This window comes from Lepisma saccharinum, chromosome 16 (assembly GCF_977018435.1).
Source record: "Lepisma saccharinum chromosome 16, izLepSacc3.1, whole genome shotgun sequence".
Lineage (NCBI taxonomy): Eukaryota > Metazoa > Arthropoda > Insecta > Zygentoma > Lepismatidae > Lepisma > Lepisma saccharinum.
In genome coordinates, this window is record NC_139244.1 from 36,346,501 (window position 1) to 36,365,974 (window position 19,474).

General features: G+C 39.6%; 8 non-coding genes across 8 annotated transcripts; all 8 read left to right on the top strand.

The window, feature by feature from the left end:
• Positions 1-939: 939 nt before the first annotated feature.
• Positions 940-1,013, top strand: TRNAN-GUU (transfer RNA asparagine (anticodon GUU)). Its single transcript has one exon. It is a non-coding gene; the product is annotated as a tRNA-Asn (tRNA).
• A 2,335-nt stretch (positions 1,014-3,348) lies between these two features.
• Positions 3,349-3,422, top strand: TRNAN-GUU (transfer RNA asparagine (anticodon GUU)). The gene has a single exon. It is a non-coding gene; the product is annotated as a tRNA-Asn (tRNA).
• Positions 3,423-5,757: 2,335 nt separating this feature from the next.
• On the top strand, positions 5,758-5,831 carry TRNAN-GUU (transfer RNA asparagine (anticodon GUU)). Its single transcript has one exon. It is a non-coding gene; the product is annotated as a tRNA-Asn (tRNA).
• A 2,334-nt stretch (positions 5,832-8,165) lies between these two features.
• Positions 8,166-8,239, top strand: TRNAN-GUU (transfer RNA asparagine (anticodon GUU)). Its single transcript has one exon. It is a non-coding gene; the product is annotated as a tRNA-Asn (tRNA).
• Positions 8,240-10,566: 2,327 nt separating this feature from the next.
• Positions 10,567-10,640, top strand: TRNAN-GUU (transfer RNA asparagine (anticodon GUU)). Its single transcript has one exon. It is a non-coding gene; the product is annotated as a tRNA-Asn (tRNA).
• A 2,326-nt stretch (positions 10,641-12,966) lies between these two features.
• On the top strand, positions 12,967-13,040 carry TRNAN-GUU (transfer RNA asparagine (anticodon GUU)). The gene has a single exon. It is a non-coding gene; the product is annotated as a tRNA-Asn (tRNA).
• Positions 13,041-15,355: 2,315 nt separating this feature from the next.
• Positions 15,356-15,429, top strand: TRNAN-GUU (transfer RNA asparagine (anticodon GUU)). Its single transcript has one exon. It is a non-coding gene; the product is annotated as a tRNA-Asn (tRNA).
• A 2,335-nt stretch (positions 15,430-17,764) lies between these two features.
• On the top strand, positions 17,765-17,838 carry TRNAN-GUU (transfer RNA asparagine (anticodon GUU)). The gene has a single exon. It is a non-coding gene; the product is annotated as a tRNA-Asn (tRNA).
• Positions 17,839-19,474: the final 1,636 nt, after the last annotated feature.

Genomic DNA, 19,474 nt, shown 5'->3' on the forward strand with positions numbered 1-19,474 from the left:
TTTACTTTCAAGTTTTTAAAATTCCAAAAATTAGATTTCGTATGTGAGAGGTCGCACTATATGAATAAAATTTACTCCTAACTTAAAGTTTTTCTTGAACAAGGCGTGTGAAGTATTTTTCTTCCACTGTGATATCCACAACACTGACCAGCTTTAAAATTCGGACTGCTCTGCTCTTGTAACTCACAAGATGGAAACTTGTTTCGGCACAAGGCAACAAAAAATCTTATTTGTAATGTTAACTCAGCAGTGAAAACCGTGGTAAAGCACTGACTTAGTGCTTGCTTTGTGGAAACGACCATTCCCTGTTTTAGTAGTTACGTATCTTTTCCAATCCAGCAAACACAGACACGTCCTAACACTAAATGCAGCCAACTCGAAGTGCAGACGACAGAACAAGCCGAAGGACGACGTCACAACATGGCGCACCTGTGTTTTGCGCGACGGTCGGCTCGGAAATTAGAAACTCGATTTTTTACCTAAAAGCGAACGCACATGAACGTGGGAAATTGCAGGGGTTATTTGTCGATGGTGTAGATTTTAAAAATGATATTAAAAAAAAGTAGTGGAAGTGTTCAATGTCTAATAAAACTTTGGAAGGTGATTTACCCTTCTGTTATATAACAGGTATCAAGAAGAAGCGCACGTTACATGAACAATTTGAAACCATCTTCAGAGTAAGTTAGTAATCTATTGTTGGGGAGTGTGACTATGGAAATTTCGTTCATCAATACAACAGCACGGATCGCCTACTTTTATTTGACAGCCATTGAAATTGCTTGTCGCACGAGAGGGGTAAATCACGCAGAACATTCATGAAAAATAACCATGCTGAGGAATAATATGGTGTTCATTGTATTTACATGAATAATTTCTTCTCATCGATATACCGTATGTCGAAATCAAAAGCGCAAATATTTTCAAGGTAATGGAATGTTAGCCTCCGTGGCGCAATCGGTTAGCGCGTTCGGCTGTTAACCGAAAGGTTGGTGGTTCGATCCCACCCGGGGGCGCTCTTTTTATCCAAGAGGAGGTCGTCGAATAAATAGCAATTGACCAATTTCTGTTGAACTTCTCTAAGGTGATGGATACATGTAGCAGCAATTGAGGCGAAAGCCATTAATACCGCAAGTATCTGCGAAAGACAGATGGAATAAAGCTCATATTGATCAACTAAACTGCGAGTGGAAGCTTCAATTAAGTATATCTTGTGATCATCATGACAAAGTTTGGAATATATCTTCACGTTTGGTAATCGGCGAGAGGTTAAGGTTTATGAGCAATTATAATGGACCAATTTCGAATCATCACGTGAGCGTTGCTTGGGATTTTTGGTGTCTCGTAATGTGATTATGAACACTGGAATAAATTAAAAATGGAATACGAGCGCAAAAGTTTTAGCAGAGGATGGTTTCGATCCACGGACCTCTGGGTTATGGGCCCAGCACGCTTCCACTGCGCCACTCTGCTACCTCCATAACAATCACACATCATCAGCTTGTAAATCTGAATACAGAATCAAACCCTTACTTTTGTCGTAGTCGTGGAGTTCATGCGATATTTACACTATTCCTTCCATGATTAATTTCAACACGATTTGGGTTTCGAATTTAAGCTTATAGCAAAATGTAAATCTACCCTACTATCGGATTGTAAGCATCCAAATTGAAATGAGAACACCCTGGATGAAATTTTTGATAAAGAAGAATGTCATGTCTTTCAGCAGTGACGTTCTTCCCATTGCCACATCCCATGAATGTTGGCTAGTTTCGGAGTTAATGGACGTCTTTCCGTGCATGTCATTTAAGGTTGGTGTTATAACTTCTCAGTCCTCTTAAGGGCATGATCACATTTGTGAGGTATGGAGAATATTGCAAGTGCAGTTATTCACGTCATTTTCAACTCGATCTTCAACATTCATTCCTGTAGCAATGAACATTTCTACTCTTACCTAAAATGTGATTTTAAACTGTATCACTGCAAGTCATTCATTTTATATTAACGTTGTACAAAATAGTTTGCGAGAAATTGGCCTTAGAAGTTGTGCCAAATTGATGCTGTACGTCACGAAAACTGAACCGTCTCTGATTGGATATTCCAGTTATGACGTTCTCGTTCGGCAATGAAATCGGTCGTCTCTTAGCGCACTAGAAATCCATGCACGAAAGCGTTCGTTGCTCCTCGTGTTTGTAACGCTGAATATTGAAGAGGATTTTCTGAGATTTTCAAAATTAAATTAACGTTTCGATTATGACATGCTAGAGATGTACGAAAGCCAATTCCGGCAATCTAACATGTGCAGATGCATTCACGGTAGCTCCATATTTTGCACATTTGATATTGGATGGAGCTGAGATAAGAGAAGCGGAAGCAGCGAGTTAAGTGTGGCAAGGGAAATTTGACATGGTGTTTACTTTCAAGTTTTTAAAATTCCAAAAATTAGATTTCGTATGTGAGAGGTCGCACTATATGAATAAAATTTACTCCTAACTTAAAGTTTTTCTTGAACAAGGCGTGTGAAGTATTTTTCTTCCACTGTGATATCCACAACACTGACCAGCTTTAAAATTCGGACTGCTCTGCTCTTGTAACTCACAAGATGGAAACTTGTTTCGGCACAAGGCAACAAAAAATCTTATTTGTAATGTTAACTCAGCAGTGAAAACCGTGGTAAAGCACTGACTTAGTGCTTGCTTTGTGGAAACGACCATTCCCTGTTTTAGTAGTTACGTATCTTTTCCAATCCAGCAAACACAGACACGTCCTAACACTAAATGCAGCCAACTCGAAGTGCAGACGACAGAACAAGCCGAAGGACGACGTCACAACATGGCGCACCTGTGTTTTGCGCGACGGTCGGCTCGGAAATTAGAAACTCGATTTTTTACCTAAAAACGAACGCACATGAACGTGGGAAATTGCAGGGGTTATTTGTCGATGGTGTAGATTTTAAAAATGATATTAAAAAAAAGTAGTGGAAGTGTTCAATGTCTAATAAAACTTTGGAAGTTGATTTACCCTTCTGTTATATAACAGGTATCAAGAAGAAGCGCACGTTACATGAACAATTTGAAACCATCTTCAGAGTAAGTTAGTAATCTATTGTTGGGGAGTGTGACTATGGAAATTTCGTTCATCAATACAACAGCACGGATCGCCTACTTTTATTTGACAGCCATTGAAATTGCTTGTCGCACGAGAGGGGTAAATCACGCAGAACATTCATGAAAAATAACCATGCTGAGGAATAATATGGTGTTCATTGTATTTACATGAATAATTTCTTCTCATCGATATACCGTATGTCGAAATCAAAAGCGCAAATATTTTCAAGGTAATGGAATGTTAGCCTCCGTGGCGCAATCGGTTAGCGCGTTCGGCTGTTAACCGAAAGGTTGGTGGTTCGATCCCACCCGGGGGCGCTGTTTTTATCCAAGAGGAGGTCGTCGAATAAATAGCAATTGACCAATTTCTGTTGAACTTCTCTAAGGTGATGGATACATGTAGCAGCAATTGAGGCGAAAGCCATTAATACCGCAAGTATCTGCGAAAGACAGATGGAATAAAGCTCATATTGATCAACTAAACTGCGAGTGGAAGCTTCAATTAAGTATATCTTGTGATCATCATGACAAAGTTTGGAATATATCTTCACGTTTGGTAATCGGCGAGAGGTTAAGGTTTATGAGCAATTATAATGGACCAATTTCGAATCATCACGTGAGCGTTGCTTGGGATTTTTGGTGTCTCGTAATGTGATTATGAACACTGGAATAAATTAAAAATGGAATACGAGCGCAAAAGTTTTAGCAGAGCATGGTTTCGATCCACGGACCTCTGGGTTATGGGCCCAGCACGCTTCCACTGCGCCACTCTGCTACCTCCATAACAATCACACATCATCAGCTTGTAAATCTGAATACAGAATCAAACCCTTACTTTTGTCGTAGTCGTGGAGTTCATGCGATATTTACACTATTCCTTCCATGATTAATTTCAACACGATTTGGGTTTCGAATTTAAGCTTATAGCAAAATGTAAATCTACCCTACTATCGGATTGTAAGCATCCAAATTGAAATGAGAACACCCTGGATGAAATTTTTGATAAAGAAGAATGTCATGTCTTTCAGCAGTGACGTTCTTCCCATTGCCACATCCCATGAATGTTGGCTAGTTTCGGAGTTAATGGACGTCTTTCCGTGCATGTCATTTAAGGTTGGTGTTATAACTTCTCAGTCCTCTTAAGGGCATGATCACATTTGTGAGGTATGGAGAATATTGCAAGTGCAGTTATTCACGTCATTTTCAACTCGATCTTCAACATTCATTCCTGTAGCAATGAACATTTCTACTCTTACCTAAAATGTGATTTTAAACTGTATCACTGCAAGTCATTCATTTTATATTAACGTTGTACAAAATAGTTTGCGAGAAATTGGCCTTAGAAGTTGTGCCAAATTGATGCTGTACGTCACGAAAACTGAACCGTCTCTGATTGGATATTCCAGTTATGACGTTCTCGTTCGGCAATGAAATCGGTCGTCTCTTAGCGCACTAGAAATCCATGCACGAAAGCGTTCGTTGCTCCTCGTGTTTGTAACGCTGAATATTGAAGAGGATTTTCTGAGATTTTCAAAATTAAATTAACGTTTCGATTATGACATGCTAGAGATGTACGAAAGCCAATTCCGGCAATCTAACATGTGCAGATGCATTCACGGTAGCTCCATATTTTGCACATTTGATATTGGATGGAGCTGAGATAAGAGAAGCGGAAGCAGCGAGTTAAGTGTGGCAAGGGAAATTTGACATGGTGTTTACTTTCAAGTTTTTAAAATTCCAAAAATTAGATTTCGTATGTGAGAGGTCGCACTATATGAATAAAATTTACTCCTAACTTAAAGTTTTTCTTGAACAAGGCGTGTGAAGTATTTTTCTTCCACTTTGATATCCACAACACTGACCAGCTTTAAAATTCGGACTGCTCTGCTCTTGTAACTCACAAGATGGAAACTTGTTTCGGCACAAGGCAACAAAAAATCTTATTTGTAATGTTAACTCAGCAGTGAAAACCGTGGTAAAGCACTGACTTAGTGCTTGCTTTGTGGAAACGACCATTCCCTGTTTTAGTAGTTACGTATCTTTTCCAATCCAGCAAACACAGACACGTCCTAACACTAAATGCAGCCAACTCGAAGTGCAGACGACAGAACAAGCCGAAGGACGACGTCACAACATGGCGCACCTGTGTTTTGCGCGACGGTCGGCTCGGAAATTAGAAACTCGATTTTTTACCTAAAAACGAACGCACATGAACGTGGGAAATTGCAGGGGTTATTTGTCGATGGTGTAGATTTTAAAAATGATATTAAAAAAAAGTAGTGGAAGTGTTCAATGTCTAATAAAACTTTGGAAGTTGATTTACCCTTCTGTTATATAACAGGTATCAAGAAGAAGCGCACGTTACATGAACAATTTGAAACCATCTTCAGAGTAAGTTAGTAATCTATTGTTGGGGAGTGTGACTATGGAAATTTCGTTCATCAATACAACAGCACGGATCGCCTACTTTTATTTGACAGCCATTGAAATTGCTTGTCGCACGAGAGGGGTAAATCACGCAGAACATTCATGAAAAATAACCATGCTGAGGAATAATATGGTGTTCATTGTATTTACATGAATAATTTCTTCTCATCGATATACCGTATGTCGAAATCAAAAGCGCAAATATTTTCAAGGTAATGGAATGTTAGCCTCCGTGGCGCAATCGGTTAGCGCGTTCGGCTGTTAACCGAAAGGTTGGTGGTTCGATCCCACCCGGGGGCGCTGTTTTTATCCAAGAGGAGGTCGTCGAATAAATAGCAATTGACCAATTTCTGTTGAACTTCTCTAAGGTGATGGATACATGAAGCAGCAATTGAGGCGAAAGCCATTAATACCGCAAGTATCTGCGAAAGACAGATGGAATAAAGCTCATATTGATCAACTAAACTGCGAGTGGAAGCTTCAATTGAGTATATCTTGTGATCATCATGACAAAGTTTGGAATATATCTTCACGTTTGGTAATCGGCGAGAGGTTAAGGTTTATGAGCAATTATAATGGACCAATTTCGAATCATCACGTGAGCGTTGCTTGGGATTTTTGGTGTCTCGTAATGTGATTATGAACACTGGAATAAATTAAAAATGGAATACGAGCGCAAAAGTTTTAGCAGAGCATGGTTTCGATCCACGGACCTCTGGGTTATGGGCCCAGCACGCTTCCACTGCGCCACTCTGCTACCTCCATAACAATCACACATCATCAGCTTGTAAATCTGAATACAGAATCAAACCCTTACTTTTGTCGTAGTCGTGGAGTTCATGCGATATTTACACTATTCCTTCCATGATTAATTTCAACACGATTTGGGTTTCGAATTTAAGCTTATAGCAAAATGTAAATCTACCCTACTATCGGATTGTAAGCATCCAAATTGAAAGGAGAACACCCTGGATGAAATTTTTGATAAAGATGAATGCCATGTCTTTCAGCAGTGACGTTCTTCCCATTGCCACATCCCATGAATGTTGGCTAGTTTCGGAGTTAATGGACGTCTTTCCGTGCATGTCATTTAAGGTTGGTGTTATAACTTCTCAGTCCTCTTAAGGGCATGATCACATTTGTGAGGTATGGAGAATATTGCAAGTGCAGTTATTCACGTCATTTTCAACTCGATCTTCAACATTCATTCCTGTAGCAATGAACATTTCTACTCTTACCTAAAATGTGATTTTAAACTGTATCACTGCAAGTCATTCATTTTATATTAACGTTGTACAAAATAGTTTGCGAGAAATTGGCCTTAGAAGTTGTGCCAAATTGATGCTGTACGTCACGAAAACTGAACCGTCTCTGATTGGATATTCCAGTTATGACGTTCTCGTTCGGCAATGAAATCGGTCGTCTCTTAGCGCACTAGAAATCCATGCACGAAAGCGTTCGTTGCTCCTCGTGTTTGTAACGCTGAATATTGAAGAGGATTTTCTGAGATTTTCAAAATTAAATTAACGTTTCGATTATGACATGCTAGAGATGTACGAAAGCCAATTCCGGCAATCTAACATGTGCAGATGCATTCACGGTAGCTCCATATTTTGCACATTTGATATTGGATGGAGCTGAGATAAGAGAAGCGGAAGCAGCGAGTTAAGTGTGGCAAGGGAAATTTGACATGGTGTTTACTTTCAAGTTTTTAAAATTCCAAAAATTAGATTTCGTATGTGAGAGGTCGCACTATATGAATAAAATTTACTCCTAACTTAAAGTTTTTCTTGAACAAGGCGTGTGAAGTATTTTTCTTCCACTGTGATATCCACAACACTGACCAGCTTTAAAATTCGGACTGCTCTGCTCTTGTAACTCACAAGATGGAAACTTGTTTCGGCACAAGGCAACAAAAAATCTTATTTGTAATGTTAACTCAGCAGTGAAAACCGTGGTAAAGCACTGACTTAGTGCTTGCTTTGTGGAAACGACCATTCCCTGTTTTAGTAGTTACGTATCTTTTCCAATCCAGCAAACACAGACACGTCCTAACACTAAATGCAGCCAACTCGAAGTGCAGACGACAGAACAAGCCGAAGGACGACGTCACAACATGGCGCACCTGTGTTTTGCGCGACGGTCGGCTCGGAAATTAGAAACTCGATTTTTTACCTAAAAACGAACGCACATGAACGTGGGAAATTGCAGGGGTTATTTGTCGATGGTGTAGATTTTAAAAATGATATTAAAAAAAAGTAGTGGAAGTGTTCAATGTCTAATAAAACTTTGGAAGTTGATTTACCCTTCTGTTATATAACAGGTATCAAGAAGAAGCGCACGTTACATGAACAATTTGAAACCATCTTCAGAGTAAGTTAGTAATCTATTGTTGGGGAGAGTGACTATGGAAATTTCGTTCATCAATACAACAGCACGGATCGCCTACTTTTATTTGACAGCCATTGAAATTGCTTGTCGCACGAGAGGGGTAAATCACGCAGAACATTCATGAAAAATAACCATGCTGAGGAATAATATGGTGTTCATTGTATTTACATGAATAATTTCTTCTCATCGATATACCGTACGTCGAAATCAAAAGCGCAAAAATTTTCAAGGTAATGGAATGTAGCCTCCGTGGCGCAATCGGTTAGCGCGTTCGGCTGTTAACCGAAAGGTTGGTGGTTCGATCCCACCCGGGGGCGCTGTTTTTATCCAAGAGGAGGTCGTCGAATAAATAGCAATTGACCAATTTCTGTTGAACTTCTCTAAGGTGATGGATACATGAAGCAGCAATTGAGGCGAAAGCCATTAATACCGCAAGTATCTGCGAAAGACAGATGGAATAAAGCTCATATTGATCAACTAAACTGCGAGTGGAAGCTTCAATTGAGTATATCTTGTGATCATCATGACAAAGTTTGGAATATATCTTCACGTTTGGTAATCGGCGAGAGGTTAAGGTTTATGAGCAATTATAATGGACCAATTTCGAATCATCACGTGAGCGTTGCTTGGGATTTTTGGTGTCTCGTAATGTGATTATGAACACTGGAATAAATTAAAAATGGAATACGAGCGCAAAAGTTTTAGCAGAGCATGGTTTCGATCCACGGACCTCTGGGTTATGGGCCCAGCACGCTTCCACTGCGCCACTCTGCTACCTCCATAACAATCACACATCATCAGCTTGTAAATCTGAATACAGAATCAAACCCTTACTTTTGTCGTAGTCGTGGAGTTCATGCGATATTTACACTATTCCTTCCATGATTAATTTCAACACGATTTGGGTTTCGAATTTAAGCTTATAGCAAAATGTAAATCTACCCTACTATCGGATTGTAAGCATCCAAATTGAAATGAGAACACCCTGGATGAAATTTTTGATAAAGAAGAAAGTCATGTCTTTCATGCCACATCCAATGCATGTTGGCTAGTTTCGGAGTTAATGGACGTCTTTCCGTGCATGTCATTTAAGGTTGGTGTTATAACTTTTAGTCCTCTTAAGGGCTTGTTAAGGGCTTGATCACATTTGTGAGGTATGGAGAATATTGCAAGTGCAGTTATCCACGTCATTTTCAACTCGATCTTCAACATTCATTCCTGTAGCAATGAACATTTCGACTCTTACCTAAGATCTGATTTTAAACTGTATCACTGCAAGTCATTCATTTTATATTAACGTTGTACAAAATAGTTTGCGAGAAATTGGCCTTAGAAGTTGTGCCAAATTGATGCTGTACGCCACGAAAACTGAACCGTCTCTGATTGGATATTCCAGTCATGACGTTCTCGTTCGGCAATGAACTCGGTCGTCTCTTAGTGCTCTAGAAATCCATGCACGAAAGCGTTCGTTGCTCCTCGTGTTTGCAACGCTGAGTATTGAAGAGGATTTTCTGAGATTTTCAAAATTAAATTAACGTTTCGATTATGACATGCTAGAGATGTACGAAAGCCAATTCCGGCAATCTAACATGTGCAGATGCATTCACGGTAGCTCCATATTTTGCACAATTGATATTGGATGGAGCTGAGATAAGAGAAGCGGAAGCAGCGAGTTAAGTATGGCAAGGGAAATTTGACATGGTGTTTACTTTTATGTTTTTAAAATTCCAAAAATTAGATTTCTTATGTGAGAGGTCGCACTATATGAATAAAATTTACTCCTAACTTAAAGTTTTTCTTGAACAAGGCGTGTGAAGTATTTTTCTTCCACTGTGATATCCACAACACTGACCAGCTTTAAAATTCGGACTGCTCTGCTCTTGTAACTCACAAGATGGAAACTTGTTTCGGCACAAGGCAACAAAAAATCTTATTTGTAATGTTAACTCAGCAGTGAAAACCGTGGTAAAGCACTGACTTAGTGCTTGCTTTGTGGAAACGACCATTCCCTGTTTTAGTAGTTACGTATCTTTTCCAATCCAGCAAACACAGACACGTCCTAACACTAAATGCAGCCAACTCGAAGTGCAGACGACAGAACAAGCCGAAGGACGACGTCACAACATGGCGCACCTGTGTTTTGCGCGACGGTCGGCTCGGAAATTAGAAACTCGATTTTTTACCTAAAAACGAACGCACATGAACGTGGGAAATTGCAGGGGTTATTTGTCGATGGTGTAGATTTTAAAAATGATATTAAAAAAAAGTAGTGGAAGTGTTCAATGTCTAATAAAACTTTGGAAGTTGATTTACCCTTCTGTTATATAACAGGTATCAAGAAGAAGCGCACGTTACATGAACAATTTGAAACCATCTTCAGAGTAAGTTAGTAATCTCGTGTTGGGGAGTGTGACTATGCAAATTTCGTTCATCAATACAACAGCACGGATCGCCTACTTTTATTTGACAGCCATTGAAATTGCTTGTCGCACGAGAGGGGTAAATCACGCAGAAATATTCATGAAAAATAACCATGCTGAGGAATAATATGGTGTTCATTGTATTTACATGAATAATTTCTTCTCATCGATATACCGTACGTCGAAATCAAAAGCGCAAAAATTTTCAAGGTAATGGAATGTTAGCCTCCGTGGCGCAATCGGTTAGCGCGTTCGGCTGTTAACCGAAAGGTTGGTGGTTCGATCCCACCCGGGGGCGCTGTTTTTATCCAAGAGGAGGTCGTCGAATAAATAGCAAATGACAAATTTCTGTTGAACTTCTCTAAGGTGATGGATACATGAAGCAGCAATTGAGGCGAAAGCCATTAATACCGCAAGTATCTGCGAAAGACAGATGGAATAAAGCTCATATTGATCAACTAAACTGCGAGTGGAAGCTTCAATTGAGTATATCTTGTGATCATCATGACAAAGTTTGGAATATATCTTCACGTTTGGTAATCGGCGAGAGGTTAAGGTTTATGAGCAATTATAATGGACCAATTTCGAATCATCACGTGAGCGTTGCTTGGGATTTTTGGTGTCTCGTAATGTGATTATGAACACTGGAATAAATTAAAAATGGAATACGAGCGCAAAAGTTTTAGCAGAGCATGGTTTCGATCCACGGACCTCTGGGTTATGGGCCCAGCACGCTTCCACTGCGCCACTCTGCTACCTCCATAACAATCACACATCATCAGCTTGTAAATCTGAATACAGAATCAAACCCTTACTTTTGTCGTAGTCGTGGAGTTCATGCGATATTTACACTATTCCTTCCATGATTAATTTCAACACGATTTGGGTTTCGAATTTAAGCTTATAGCAAAATGTAAATCTACCCTACTATCGGATTGTAAGCATCCAAATTGAAATGAGAACACCCTGGATGAAATTTTTGATAAAGAAGAAAGTCATGTCTTTCATGCCACATCCAATGCATGTTGGCTAGTTTCGGAGTTAATGGACGTCTTTCCGTGCATGTCATTTAAGGTTGGTGTTATAACTTTTAGTCCTCTTAAGGGCTTGTTAAGGGCTTGATCACATTTGTGAGGTATGGAGAATATTGCAAGTGCAGTTATCCACGTCATTTTCAACTCGATCTTCAACATTCATTCCTGTAGCAATGAACATTTCGACTCTTACCTAAGATCTGATTTTAAACTGTATCACAGCAAGTCATTCATTTTATATTAACGTTGTACAAAATAGTTTGCGAGAAATTGGCCTTAGAAGTTGTGCCAAATTGATGCTGTACGCCACGAAAACTGAACCGTCTCTGATTGGATATTCCAGTTATGACGTTCTCGTTCGGCAATGAACTCGGTCGTCTCTTAGCGCTCTAGAGATCCATGCACGAAAACGTTCGTTGCTCCTCGTGTTTGCAACGCTGAGTATTGAAGAGGATTTTCTGAGATTTTCAAAATTAAATTAACGTTTCGATTATGACATGCTAGAGATGTACGAAAGCCGATTCCGGCAATCTAACATGTGCAGATGCATTCACGGTAGCTCCATATTTTGCACAATTGATATTGGATGGAGCTGAGATAAGAGAAGCGGAAGCAGCGAGTTAAGTATGGCAAGGGAAATTTGACATGGTGTTAACTTTCAAGTTTTTAAAATTCCAAAAATTAGATTTCTTATGTGAGAGGTCGCACTATATGAATAAAATTTACTCCTAACTTAAAGTTTTTCTTGAACAAGGCGTGTGAAGTATTTTTCTTCCACTGTGATATCCACAACACTGACCAGCTTTAAAATTCGGACTGCTCTGCTCTTGTAACTCACAAGATGGAAACTTGTTTCGGCACAAGGCAACAAAAAATCTTATTTGTAATGTTAACTCAGCAGTGAAAACCGTGGTAAAGCACTGACTTAGTGCTTGCTTTGTGGAAACGACCATTCCCTGTTCTAGTAGTTACGTATCTTTTCCAATCCAGCAAACACAGACACGTCCTAACACTAAATGCAGCCAACTCGAAGTGCAGACGACAGAACAAGCCGAAGGACGACGTCACAACATGGCGCACCTGTGTTTTGCGCGACGCTCGGCTCGGAAATTAGAAACTCGATTTTTTACCTAAAAACGAACGCACATGAACGTGGGAAATTGCAGGGGTTATTTGTCGATGGTGTAGATTTTAAAAATGATATTAAAAAAAAGTAGTGGAAGTGTTCAATGTCTAATAAAACTTTGGAAGTTGATTTACCCTTTTGTTATATAACAGGTATCAAGAAGAAGCGCACGTTACATGAACAATTTGAAACCATCTTCAGAGTAAGTTAGTAATCTCGTGTTGGGGAGTGTGACTATGGAAATCTCGTTCATCAATACAACAGCACGGATCGCCTACTTTTATTTGACAGCCATTGAAATTGCTTGTCGCACGAGAGGGGTAAATCACGCAGAACATTCATGAAAAATAACCATGCTGAGGAATAATATGGTGTTCATTGTATTTACATGAATAATTTCCTCTCATCGATATACCGTACGTCGAAATCAAAAGCGCAAAAATTTTCAAGGTAATGGAATGTTAGCCTCCGTGGCGCAATCGGTTAGCGCGTTCGGCTGTTAACCGAAAGGTTGGTGGTTCGATCCCACCCGGGGGCGCTGTTTTTATCCAAGAGGAGGTCGTCGAATAAATAGCAATTGACCAATTTCTGTTGAACTTCTCTAAGGTGATGGATACATGAAGCAGCAATTGAGGCGAAAGCCATTAATACCGCAAGTATCTGCGAAAGACAGATGGAATAAAGCTCATATTGATCAACTAAACTGCGAGTGGAAGCTTCAATTGAGTATATCTTGTGATCATCATGACAAAGTTTGGAATATATCTTCACGTTTGGTAATCGGCGAGAGGTTAAGGTTTATGAGCAATTATAATGGACCAATTTCGAATCATCACGTGAGCGTTGCTTGGGATTTTTGGTGTCTCGTAATGTGATTATGAACACTGGAATAAATTAAAAATGGAATACGAGCGCAAAAGTTTTAGCAGAGCATGGTTTCGATCCACGGACCTCTGGGTTATGGGCCCAGCACGCTTCCACTGCGCCACTCTGCTACCTCCATAACAATCACACATCATCAGCTTGTAAATCTGAATACAGAATCAAACCCTTACTTTTGTCGTAGTCGTGGAGTTCATGCGATATTTACACTATTCCTTCCATGATTAATTTCAACACGATTTGGGTTTCGAATTTAAGCTTATAGCAAAATGTAAATCTACCCTACTATCGGATTGTAAGCATCCAAATTGAAATGAGAACACCCTGGATGAAATTTTTGATAAAGAAGAAAGTCATGTCTTTCATGCCACATCCAATGCATGTTGGCTAGTTTCGGAGTTAATGGACGTCTTTCCGTGCATGTCATTTAAGGTTGGTGTTATAACTTTTAGTCCTCTTAAGGGCTTGATCACATTTGTGAGGTATGGAGAATATTGCAAGTGCAGTTATCCACGTCATTTTCAACTCGATCTTCAACATTCATTCCTGTAGCAATGAACATTTCGACTCTTACCTAAGATCTGATTTTAAACTGTATCACAGCAAGTCATTCATTTTATATTAACGTTGTACAAAATAGTTTGCGAGAAATTGGCCTTAGAAGTTGTGCCAAATTGATGCTGTACGCCACGAAAACTGAACCGTCTCTGATTGGATATTCCAGTTATGACGTTCTCGTTCGGCAATGAACTCGGTCGTCTCTTAGCGCTCTAGAGATCCATGCACGAAAACGTTCGTTGCTCCTCGTGTTTGCAACGCTGAGTATTGAAGAGGATTTTCTGAGATTTTCAAAATTAAATTAACGTTTCGATTATGACATGCTAGAGATGTACGAAAGCCGATTCCGGCAATCTAACATGTGCAGATGCATTCACGGTAGCTCCATATTTTGCACAATTGATATTGGATGGAGCTGAGATAAGAGAAGCGGAAGCAGCGAGTTAAGTATGGCAAGGGAAATTTGACATGGTGTTAACTTTCAAGTTTTTAAAATTCCAGAAATTAGATTTCTTATGTGAGAGGTCGCACTATATGAATAAAATTTACTCCTAACTTAAAGTTTTTCTTGAACAAGGCGTGTGAAGTATTTTTCTTCCACTGTGATATCCACAACACTGACCAGCTTTAAAATTCGGACTGCTCTGCTCTTGTAACTCACAAGATGGAAACTTGTTTCGGCACAAGGCAACAAAAAATCTTATTTGTAATGTTAACTCAGCAGTGAAAACCGTGGTAAAGCACTGACTTAGTGCTTGCTTTGTGGAAACGACCATTCCCTGTTCTAGTAGTTACGTATCTTTTCCAATCCAGCAAACACAGACACGTCCTAACACTAAATGCAGCCAACTCGAAGTGCAGACGACAGAACAAGCCGAAGGACGACGTCACAACATGGCGCACCTGTGTTTTGCGCGACGCTCGGCTCGGAAATTAGAAACTCGATTTTTTACCTAAAAACGAACGCACATGAACGTGGGAAATTGCAGGGGTTATTTGTCGATGGTGTAGATTTTAAAAATGATATTAAAAAAAAGTAGTGGAAGTGTTCAATGTCTAATAAAACTTTGGAAGTTGATTTACCCTTTTGTTATATAACAGGTATCAAGAAGAAGCGCACGTTACATGAACAATTTGAAACCATCTTCAGAGTAAGTTAGTAATCTCGTGTTGGGGAGTGTGACTATGGAAATCTCGTTCATCAATACAACAGCACGGATCGCCTACTTTTATTTGACAGCCATTGAAATTGCTTGTCGCACGAGAGGGGTAAATCACGCAGAACATTCATGAAAAATAACCATGCTGAGGAATAATATGGTGTTCATTGTATTTACATGAATAATTTCCTCTCATCGATATACCGTACGTCGAAATCAAAAGCGCAAAAATTTTCAAGGTAATGGAATGTTAGCCTCCGTGGCGCAATCGGTTAGCGCGTTCGGCTGTTAACCGAAAGGTTGGTGGTTCGATCCCACCCGGGGGCGCTGTTTTTATCCAAGAGGAGGTCGTCGAATAAATAGCAATTGACCAATTTCTGTTGAACTTCTCTAAGGTGATGGATACATGAAGCAGCAATTGAGGCGAAAGCCATTAATACCGCAAGTATCTGCGAAAGACAGATGGAATAAAGCTCATATTGATCAACTAAACTGCGAGTGGAAGCTTCAATTGAGTATATCTTGTGATCATCATGACAAAGTTTGGAATATATCTTCACGTTTGGTAATCGGCGAGAGGTTAAGGTTTATGAGCAATTATAATGGACCAATTTCGAATCATCACGTGAGCGTTGCTTGGGATTTTTGGTGTCTCGTAATGTGATTATGAACACTGGAATAAATTAAAAATGGAATACGAGCGCAAAAGTTTTAGCAAAGCATGGTTTCGATCCACGGACCTCTGGGTTATGGGCCCAGCACGCTTCCACTGCGCCACTCTGCTACCTCCATAACAATCACACATCATCAGCCTGTAAATCTGAATACAGAATCAAACCCTTACTTTTGTCGAAGTCGTGGAGTTCATGCGATATTTACACTATTCCTTCCATGATTAATTTCAACACGATTTGGGTTTCGAATTTAAGCTTATAGCAAAATCTAAATCTACCCTACTATCGGATTGTAAGCATCCAAATTGAAATGAGAACACCCTGGATGAAATTTTTGATAAAGAAGAAAGCCATGTCTCTCAGCAGTGACGTTCTTCCCATTGCCACATCTCATGCATGTTGGCTAGTTTCGGAGTTAATGGACGTCTTTCCGTGCATGTCATTTAAGGTTGGTGTTATAACTTCTCAGTCCTCTTAAGGGCATGATCACATTTATGAGGTATGGAGAATATTGCAAGTGCAGTTATTCACGTCATTTTCAACTCGATCTTCAACATTCATTCCTGTAGCAATGAACATTTCTACTCTTACCTAAAATGTGATTTTAAACTGTATCACTGCAAGTCATTCATTTTATATTAACGTTGTACAAAATAGTTTGCTAGAAATTGGCCTTAGAAGTTGTGCCAAATTGATGCTGTACGTCACGAAAACTGAACCGTCTCTGATTGGATATTCCAGTTATGACGTTCTCGTTCGGCAATGAAATCGGTCGTCTCTTAGCGCTCTAGAAATCCATGCACGAAAGCGTTCGTTGCTCCTCGTGTTTGTAACGCTGAATATTGAAGAGGATTTTCTGGGATTTTCAAAATTAAATTAACGTTTCGATTATGACATGCTAGAGATGTACGAAAGCCAATTCCGGCAATCTAACATGTGCAGATGCATTCACGGTAGCTCCATATTTTGCACATTTGATATTGGATGGAGCTGAGATAAGAGAAGCGGAAGCAGCGAGTTAAGTATGGCAAGGGAAATTTGACATGGTGTTTACTTTCAAGTTTTTAAAATTCCAAAAATTAGATTTCTTATGTGAGAGGTCGCACTATATGAATAAAATTTACTCCTAACTTAAAGTTTTTCTTGAACAAGGCGTGTGAAGTATTTTTCTTCCACTGTGATATCCACAACACTGACCAGCTTTAAAATTCGGACTGCTCTGCTCTTGTAACTCACAAGATGGAAACTTGTTTCGGCACAAGGCAACAAAAAATCTTATTTGTAATGTTAACTCAGCAGTGAAAACCGTGGTAAAGCACTGACTTAGTGCTTGCTTTGTGGAAACGACCATTCCCTGTTTTAGTAGTTACGTATCTTTTCCAATCCAGCAAACACAGACACGTCCTAACACTAAATGCAGCCAACTCGAAGTGCAGACGACAGAACAAGCCGATGGACGATGTCACAACATGGCGCACCTGTGTTTTGCGCGACGGTCGGCTCGGAAATTAGAAACTCGATTTTTTACCTAAAAACGAACGCACATGAACGTGGGAAATTGCAGGGGTTATTTGTCGATGGTGTAGATTTTAAAAATGATATTAAAAAAAAGTAGTGGAAGTGTTCAATGTCTAATAAAACTTTGGAAGTTGATTTACCCTTCTGTTATATAACAGGTATCAAGAAGAAGCGCACGTTACATGAACAATTTGAAACCATCTTCAGAGTAAGTTAGTAATCTCGTGTTGGGGAGTGTGACTATGGAAATTTCGTTCATCAATACAACAGCACGGATCGCCTACTTTTATTTGACAGCCATTGAAATTGCTTGTCGCACGAGAGGGGTAAATCACGCAGAACATTCATGAAAAATAACCATGCTGAGGAATAATATGGTGTTCATTGTATTTACATGAATAATTTCTTCTCATCGATATACCGTACGTCGAAATCAAAAGCGCAAAAATTTTCAAGGTAATGGAATGTTAGCCTCCGTGGCGCAATCGGTTAGCGCGTTCGGCTGTTAACCGAAAGGTTGGTGGTTCGATCCCACCCGGGGGCGCTGTTTTTATCCAAGAGGAGGTCGTCGAATAAATAGCAATTGACCAATTTCTGTTGAACTTCTCTAAGGTGATGGATACATGAAGCAGCAATTGAGGCGAAAGCCATTAATACCGCAAGTATCTGCGAAAGACAGATGGAATAGAGCTCATATTGATCAACTAAACTGCGAGTGGAAGCTTCAATTGAGTATATCTTGTGATCATCATGACAAAGTTTGGAATATATCTTCACGTTTGGTAATCGGCGAGAGGTTAAGGTTTATGAGCAATTATAATGGACCAATTTCGGATCATCACGTGAGCGTTGCTTGGGATTTTTGGTGTCTCGTAATGTGATTATGAACACTGGAATAAATTAAAAATGGAATACGAGCGCAAAAGTTTTAGCAGAGCATGGTTTCGATCCACGGACCTCTGGGTTATGGGCCCAGCACGCTTCCACTGCGCCACTCTGCTACCTCCATAACAATCACACATCATCAGCTTGTAAATCTGAATACAGAATCAAACCCTTACTTTTGTCGTAGTCGTGGAGTTCATGCGATATTTACACTATTCCTTCCATGATTAATTTCAACACGATTTGGGTTTCGAATTTAAGCTTATAGCAAAATGTAAATCTACCCTACTATCGGATTGTAAGCATCCAAATTGAAATGAGAACACCCTGGATGAAATTTTTGATAAAGAAGAAAGTCATGTCTTTCATGCCACATCCAATGCATGTTGGCTAGTTTCGGAGTTAATGGACGTCTTTCCGTGCATGTCATTTAAGGTTGGTGTTATAACTTTTAGTCCTCTTAAGGGCTTGTTAAGGGCTTGATCACATTTGTGAGGTATGGAGAATATTGCAAGTGCAGTTATCCACGTCATTTTCAACTCGATCTTCAACATTCATTCCTGTAGCAATGAACATTTCGACTCTTACCTAAGATCTGATTTTAAACTGTATCACAGCAAGTCATTCATTTTATATTAACGTTGTACAAAATAGTTTGCGAGAAATTGGCCTTAGAAGTTGTGCCAAATTGATGCTGTACGCCACGAAAACTGAACCGTCTCTGATTGGATATTCCAGTTATGACGTTCTCGTTCGGCAATGAACTCGGTCGTCTCTTAGCGCTCTAGAGATCCATGCACGAAAACGTTCGTTGCTCCTCGTGTTTGCAACGCTGAGTATTGAAGAGGATTTTCTGAGATTTTCAAAATTAAATTAACGTTTCGATTATGACATGCTAGAGATGTACGAAAGCCGATTCCGGCAATCTAACATGTGCAGATGCATTCACGGTAGCTCCATATTTTGCACAATTGATATTGGATGGAGCTGAGATAAGAGAAGCGGAAGCAGCGAGTTAAGTATGGCAAGGGAAATTTGACATGGTGTTAACTTTCAAGTTTTTAAAATTCCAAAAATTAGATTTCTTATGTGAGAGGTCGCACTATATGAATAAAATTTACTCCTAACTTAAAGTTTTTCTTGAACAAGGCGTGTGAAGTATTTTTCTTCCACTGTGATATCCACAACACTGACCAGCTTTAAAATTCGGACTGCTCTGCTCTTGTAACTCACAAGATGGAAACTTGTTTCGGCACAAGGCAACAAAAAATCTTATTTGTAATGTTAACTCAGCA